This window comes from Plecotus auritus (genome assembly GCF_963455305.1).
Source record: "Plecotus auritus genome assembly, chromosome: X".
Classification (NCBI taxonomy): Eukaryota; Metazoa; Chordata; class Mammalia; order Chiroptera; family Vespertilionidae; genus Plecotus; species Plecotus auritus.
This window is the reverse complement of record NC_137784.1, coordinates 98,435,450-98,441,507: the sequence shown is the minus strand read 5'-3', so window position 1 is coordinate 98,441,507 and position 6,058 is coordinate 98,435,450.

The following is a 6,058-nucleotide window of genomic DNA, read 5'->3' as shown; positions in this document are numbered from 1 at the left end:
CTCAACTCCAAACAATGACCTTTACCTTCACACCATTTGAGCCACAAACTACCATGATCACAGCCTGGATGTCATCTATTCCGAAATCCAGAATTCTGTTCTCTGCCAACAACCTTCTATCATTGCTACTCTCATACTCTCACTTTCACTAAACGTGTTTTGTTTTATTTTTAGATTTGTAGGGTAATTTTGGTGATTGTTTTATTCATAGTAATTTAAAAAATAGTAGTAATGATTATAATAATACTAGCTACATTTTATTGAGTACTTACTATGTGTCAGGTACCATGGAAAGCACTTTATAAGTATTACCTAAATTTATTTATTTGTTTGTTTATGAATATATTTTTATTTCAGAGAGCAAGGGAGAGAGAGAGATAGAAACATCAGTGATGAGAGAGAATCATTAATCGGCTGCCTCTTGCATGCCCCCGACTGGGGATCGAGCCAGCAAACCAAGGATGTGCCCTGACTGGTAATTGAACTGTGACCTCAACCATAGGTTAATGCTCAACCACTGAGCCATACTGGTGGGCAATATTTGGTCTCAGGGACTGGCTTCTTTCACTTACCATAATATTTGTAACGTTCATTCATATTGAAGAATGTATCAACACTCCACTCCTTTTTATGTTAAATAATATTCCACTATATGGACAAACCAGGTATAACCTTAATTTGATGATAATCTCATGAGAGAGGTTTAACTACAGTAGCCTTCCCCCTTATCCAGGGGTATATATCCCAAGACCCCCAGTGGATGTCTGAACCTTATATATACTATGTTTTTTTCCTATGCATACATATACTTTACAGCTTCTCTTTGGCATATGTGAGTTGCCAGCATTACTACTCTTGTGCTTTGAGACCATTATTAAGTTAAATAAGGGTTACTTTTACATGAGCACTGTGATACCTTGACAGTCGATACGATAACTGAGACGACTACTAAGAGACTGATGGGTGGGTAGTATATACAGTATGGATGGACAAAGGGATGGCTCATGTCCCAGGCATGAAATTTTGGCACCACATACAATTTAAAACTTATTTTCCATTTAATATTTTCTGACCATGGTTGACCAGGGATAACTGAAACCATGGAAAGCAAAACCACAGTTAAGGGTGTGGGGGTGGGGGCTACTGTGCTATCTATCATTATAATGCTAAAAATATGTACTCTGAGGCTCTGCAAGTTTCAGTTTCCCAAGTTCCCATAACTAGTGAGTGATAAAGCCAGAAATCTATGCAGCTACATTGAATCTCATGTGGGATTAAAAAAAATTTACACACACACACACACACACACACACACACACACACACACACACACTCTAGAGGCCCAGTGCACAAATTCGTGTATGGGTGGGGTCTGGCTGCCCGGGCCCAATCAGGGTGGATTGGGGCTAGGCCTGTTGGAGGAGGAGATGGAAGGAGGGTGGCCAGCTGGCCCGCCTGGATCAGGGCCCCCAATCAGGGCCCCCGATCAGGGCTGGGCCGGCTTGGGGAGGGGCAATGGGTGTTTGGCCAGTGGCCCCACCCCCTGATCGGGCCATTTCGCCAGCCATAGTGGGCATCATAGCGACCGGTTGGTAGGTCATTATGGCTGAGAGGTGCTCCATGCACCTCCTGGTGACCAGTTGTCTGGTCATTTCGGTCGTGATGCCTCTTGGCTTTTTATTATTATGATATTACTGCCCGACTGGCGTGGCTCAGTAATTGAGCATCAACCTATGAATCAGGAGGTCACAGTTTGATTCCCAGTCAGGGCTCATGCCAGGTTGTGGGCTCGATCTCTATTGGGGGGCGTGCAGGAGGCAGCCAATCAATGATTTTCTCTCTTCATTGATGTTTCTCTCTCTCTCTTCCTTCTTCTCTGAAATGTTGCTTCAGAAAATAATTAACACACACACACACACACTACTGAGAACAGATCACAATTTCATTTTGACAAACCAAGTAAAATGCAATGTAAAGACAATTGCATAGAGGATTTCCTGTAGTAAATGTGTGGTTACCTTTCTAATCTTAAACCATTTCAACATCTGGTTCAAATTATGCATTTTGCTTCATCTTTAAGACTGTAAATTGTTCCATCATTAGCACCAAACAAGAATGTGCTCTTCACTATCTTTTATTCCTTCATATTGAAATAGTTATTAAAATAACATGACATTTCTCTGTTGTCTTTATTTGTATTTTAGCAGCAATTACAGTGCTTCAATGTTAGTATAAAAAAGCATATTGAAATTTCAGAGTCTTATTCTATTTTTTTGTTTTTAAATTATCAACTGTGCTAAAATAGTAAAATGTTATAAAACGTTAACCCTGAAATTTGGAAGTATAATTTTATTGTTTAAGAAAAATTGAGAAGCTTTTAATAAATTAGCTTATGTTGATCACTAGCTATGGACCCACCTCCCTTTCTCAAGAAAAATTCTTCCCTTTTTTATTTCTCTGATCTTTTATTCTGCTTCTTCACCTGACTACTCTTCATTTTCATTTTATTATAATGAAGCACACTCCATTGTACGTGAGCTTTTAATATTCTATATTACTCAAGGAAAATAAAAGTCATTACTTATGGTGAACTAAACCTGTTTTCAACTTCATAGAACCTTGATCCTCCTGTTTTCCCCAATATTTCCATTCCACCACCATCTCTCTTTCTAACTCAGCCTGATCCTGTGATTGAAGATCTGAATTTTCCTCACCAGCACCTTTAACTCCTCTTTAAAAAAATATTTTTATTGATTTTAGAGAGGAAGGGAGAGGGAGAAAGAGATAGAAACATCAATGATGAGAGAGAATCATTGATCGCCTGCCTCCTGCATGCCCCACACTGGGGATTGAGCCTGCAACCTGGGCATGTGCCCTGACCAGGAATTGAACCATGACTTCCTGGTTAATAGGTCAGTGCTCAACCACTGAGCTACACTGACCAGGCACCTTTAACCCTTCTTGATTTTTTTCACTTTTAAAAATCTTTGAATAATTTTAGATTTACATAAAAGTTTCAAAGATAGTACAGGAAGTTCCTGTATACTCTTCACTGTGGTTCCCCTAATATTAACATCTTATATAATGCTATGGGCTGGATTGTGCCCCTCCTTCAAAATTCATACATTGAAGCCCTAACCCTTGCTGTAATAGTATTTGGAGATGGGTCTTTGGGAGTTAATTAGGTTTAGGTGTGGTCTTGAGAGAGGGACCCTTATGATGGGTTTAGAGCAGTGGTTCCCAACCTTTTTTTGGCCCTGCCCCACCTAAGCATCTCTCAAATACTGATGCCACCCCTGTGACATCTAATTTTTATTATTCAAAAAGGGAACTCCTATTCATGTGGAGGAAGCCTAAAAGGCCATTAACTGGTCTAAACAAGCTTTCAAAGAACATGGCATCCATGAAAGAGAAAAATAAAAGAACAAAAAGGACAGCTGAAGTACTGAGGAAGAAATCACTAAGAAATTGTTAAATAATAATATGAAGTGATATGAAAAAATAGCATATAAAATTTCAAAATATATAATAGAGAACTGAAATGCATAAATATGTCACAATATCTTCTATATATATAAAAGGCTAATATGCAAAGTTCTACCAGGAGAATGGGAGTTCGATTGCTCGCTATGACGTGCGCTGATCACCAGGGAACAGGCAGAAGATGGCAGGCGACCAGCGGTGGTGTGCTGAGGGAGCGAGGGAAGGAGGAGGCAGGGAGGTGGGGAACCTGATTGGCTCTGATCGCTGGCCAGGCCTAGGGACCCTACCTGTGCATGAATTTGGTGCACCGGGTCTCTATTAATATACTGTCTATGAGGCCCCTAGAACCATAAGAAATGCAAAAAAATTCACTATTAATAACTCATTCTTGAATTTCCCCCCTTAAAAATCAAATTGCCCCCCTGTGGGGCGTGTGCCCCACTTTGGGAACCACTGGTTTAGGGCCTTCATAAGAGGGCACTGCCTCTGCATCTCACTGTCTCTTTGTCTCTGTGTGTATCAGTCTCTGTTTCTGTCTCTGTCTCTCAGAAGAGAGCTCTCACTGAATCAGCAAGCACCTTAATCTTAGACTTCCAAGTACCCAGGACTGTTAGAAATAAATATCTATTTATTAAGCCACCCAATCTTTGGTATTTTGTTATAGGAACCCTAGCAGACTAATATATACAGGGTGGGGCAAAAGTAGGTTTACAGTTGTTCATATGGAAAAATACATTTAATAAATAATAATACAAGAATAAACTTTGTTTTGCATACTCACAACTGTAAATCTACTTTTGCCCCACCTGTATAAAACCATATTATACTGGTCACAACTAAGAAATTAACATTGGTCTAATAACATTAAACTACAGACTTCATTTGGATTTCATCAGTTTTTCTGCTATGTCCTCTTTGTTCTAGTATCCCACGTTGCATTTAGCTGTCATGTCTCTTTAAGAGAAAATTTTTTTAATTGATTTCAGAGAGGAAGGAAGTGGGAGAAGGGGATAGAAATGTCAATGATGAGAGAGAACCACCGATCAGCCGCCTCCCGCATGCCCCACACTGGGGACCGAGCCCTCAACCCGGGCATGGGAATCGAACCATGACCTCCTGGTTCATAGGTCAACACAACCACTGAGCCACACGGCCGGGCAACTATCATGTCTCTTTATTTTATTTATTTATTTTTTTTGAAATACATTTTATTGATTTTTTACAGAGAGGAAGGAAGAGGGATAGATAGTCAGAAACATCAATGAGAGAGAAACATCGATCAGCTGCCTCCTGCACACCTCCCACTGGGGATGTGCCCGCAACCAAGTTACGTGCCCTTGACCGGAATCGAACCCGGGACCCTTCAGTCCGCAGGCTGACGCTCTATCCACTGAGCCAAACCGGCTTTGGCTATCATGTCTCTTTAGTGTCCTCTAATCTATGACAGTGTGAAGTGATATTTTTATGATTTTGATCTGCATTTCTCTAACAATTACTGGCACTGAGCAACTTTTTATACTTGTTGGCCATTTGTATCTTTGGAGAAATGTCTATTCCAATTATTTGCCCATTTTTAATTGGGTGATTTGATTTTTTTATTGTGAACATATTTTTATTTTCTAATTTTTCTCTGTATAACATCTTTGTGAAGAGTTTGTTCAGATCTTTTGCCCATTTTTAAACTTTTTTTTTTATTGTTGAGTTTTAAGAACTTTTTGTCTGGGCATATCTTTTATCAGATATATGATTTTGCAAAATCTCCCAGTCTTCATTCTCTTAATAGTACAGTACCTTATATGGCTCAGGATCATGCAGATTTTCTTCTAGCAGTTGTATATTTTATATTTAGGCCTATGGTTTATTTTGAATTAATTTTTACATAAGGTGTGAGGCATCCTACATAATAAAAGCCTAATATGCAAATTGACCAAACAGTGGAACAACCAGTGGAATGACTGGTCGCTATGACGTGCACTGACTGGGGCAGCTCCTGCGTTGAGCGTCTGTCCCCCCAGCAGAGGGAGGTGACCAGTGGCACTGATTGGGGGGTGGGGCTGGCCAGCAGGCAGCGCCAGGCTTCCAGTCAAGGTGGGCGCTAGCGGGGGGCCCCCTGATTGCCCCACCCACAGGTTGCCCCACAGATGGCCCTGATCGCCGTCCAGGCCTAGGGACCCTACCTATGCACGAATTTCGTGCATCAGGCCTCTAGTGTGTGTATAGAGGTCCAGTTTTTCAGTGCTATTTGTTGAAAAGACTCTTCATTCAATTCCCTTTGTACCTTTGTCAAAAATCAGTTGACTATATTTTGGGGCTTTTCCTTCTATTTTCTATCTTTGCACCAATACCACACTATCTTGATTTAATTATTATTGTAACTTTATAGTAAGTCTTGAAATCAGGTGGTATGAATCTTCTGACTTGGTCCTTTTAACAATTATTTTAGTTATTCTAGTTACTTTGCTTTTCCGTATAAATTTTAGAATCAGCTTATTGGTATCTCTAAAATTCTTGCTGGAATTTTGATTGGAATTGTGTAAAATCTAAAGATCAAGTTGTGTAGAATTAACATGTTAAT